The sequence below is a fragment of the Belonocnema kinseyi genome, chromosome 5, assembly GCF_010883055.1.
Source record: "Belonocnema kinseyi isolate 2016_QV_RU_SX_M_011 chromosome 5, B_treatae_v1, whole genome shotgun sequence".
Taxonomy (NCBI): domain Eukaryota; kingdom Metazoa; phylum Arthropoda; class Insecta; order Hymenoptera; family Cynipidae; genus Belonocnema; species Belonocnema kinseyi.
Window position 1 is genome coordinate 8167887 of NC_046661.1, and position 2134 is coordinate 8170020.

General features: G+C 38.6%; 1 protein-coding gene across 6 annotated transcripts in view; it reads left to right on the forward strand.

The window, feature by feature from the left end:
- Window positions 1-2134, forward strand: part of LOC117172747 (zinc transporter 1) — a 491563-nt gene that overhangs the window by 41729 nt on the left and 447700 nt on the right. The window lies entirely within an intron of this gene.

Below are 2134 nucleotides of genomic sequence, written 5' to 3' on the forward strand. Positions count from 1 at the left end.
TACTGTTTCGAGATCCACACCCTCTTCGTCGAAGAGAGCCATTCTTAAACACTTGTCCATAAATAATATAAATAACCATGAAGACACAACGCATCCTTGTCTTAACTCCTTGAATAATTTCGAAACAGTCACTCAGTTTCCCATTCACACTTACACTCGCTTTGCTACCTGTATATATTGTTTTTGTAGCTTGTAGGATTCATCCATTGACTCCATACTCTTTCAGAACTTTCCAAAGTTTACTTCTATCTACCTTGTCAAAAGCTTTTTCTAGGTCAACAAATGCACAGAAAACTTTTTTTCCTACTCTCAAACTTTTTCTGTTATTTGCCCTAAGCTAAATATTTGATCCGTACATGACCTTCCTGACGTAAACCCACTTTGGACTTCCCAAATCTTTGTTTCTGTTATTTTCATTACCCTACGAATAAGTATTTTTGAATATATTTTACTTTCGGTGCTTAATAAGCTAATCCCTCTGTAATTATTGCACTAGCTTTTATCTCCCTTTCTCTTGTATATTGGTATGATAATCGCTTGTTTCCAATCGTCTGGGACGTCTCCAATCTCGAAACATAAATTTATCAATTCGCAAACTCTATGTGGTATGTACTCGCCACCTTGTTTAAGCATTTCAGCGTTAATACCGGCTACCCCGGCTGCCTGACCGTTTTCCAAGTTTTTAATTATATCCTGAACCTCAGTGACACAGACTTTTTCAATTGAGTTTTCCAACGCATCGTGTTCAACATCGCAGTTGTGGTGTCCTATAGCTTCATCTCCGAATTGTCTCCTAAAATAGTCTCTGAAAGCCTCTAGTATTCCGTCTGCATCATATACCATTCCCCCCCCCCCACTATTTCTCATGTTGACAATTTCTGTACTTTTGTTTCCTTTCATTTTTTTATCAAGTAGTTTCCTGCTTTCTTCAAAGTCGTTTTGTATTTTTATCTCTTCTTCTGCTATAATTGTATCTTTACTTTCTTTAACTAATCGTTTAATTATCCTGTTTTTGCTTCTATAATCATTTCTACGTCTACTTATTTCCTCATTGCTAAGACCTGCGATGTTCAAAGTTCTCTTATACGCTTCTCTTTTTGCTTTTTGGGCAGCCTGGATTTCATCATTCCACCACGCATCACCAGACATTCTAACAAGGATATCCCGTAACATTGTCCAGGCGCCCTCTAAATCTTTGTTTTTTATACGGTCCTCCCATGTTGCCCTATCTATGCTTTCGATTATCTTATTTTGGAAATCTATTCGCACATCCGGTTTCTGTAGGTTCTCAATTTTGATTCGCGTTTGTTTTGCTTTCTTGGGTCTCTTTTTTCTCCAAACCTGACCTAAGTTAATTTTTGAGATCAGAAGGTAATGATCAGTATTTCATTCAGGACCCCTCATGACCCTTGTATCTTTGACTAACTCTCTAAGTCTTTCATCCGCAACAACAAAGTCAATTATGCTGCGGCTATTTCCTTTAGACCAGGTGTATGTGTGGATCATTATATGCCTAAACCAAGTATTTGTAATAAACAGACCCCTTTCTAAGCATAGACCAACTAATTTATCTCCGTTATAGTTTGTTCTTGGATCCCCAAAATTACCTAGTACTCTTTCTGTATCCTGATTTTCGACGCCCACCCAACCGTTCATGTCTCCTAGTAGAATTATTCTTTCCCCATGTTCGCAGATGTTTATTGTGTTATTTAAAGTGTCCCAGAAGGCGTCTTTTACTTCTCTAGGATCACTATCAACCGGCACGTAGCATGCTATAATAAATAGTCTTCTGATTCCTACTTTCATTCTAGCCCACAGCAGTCTGGGAGACACGAAGCCATGGTCTCCGAGATGCTGCTTTGCTCTTTGATTCAAAATGAGATCTACTTCTTGTTTACCATGTGATTCACAGTCTACTCCTGACCATATTTCAAATCCGCCTTTCAACACGCCGTTTTTTATGTCTTTAGTTTCGCGCCCCTTTTTCTTTGTTTCGGGCACCCATAAAATATCTAGTTTCTTCACGTCCATGGTTTCACGCAATTCTTTTACCTTGAGATCATTTACTCCCCTAGCATTCCAAACAGCCAGTCTCCATTCGTCGCCTGAAACATGACCTTTAGATTTTCCGTGT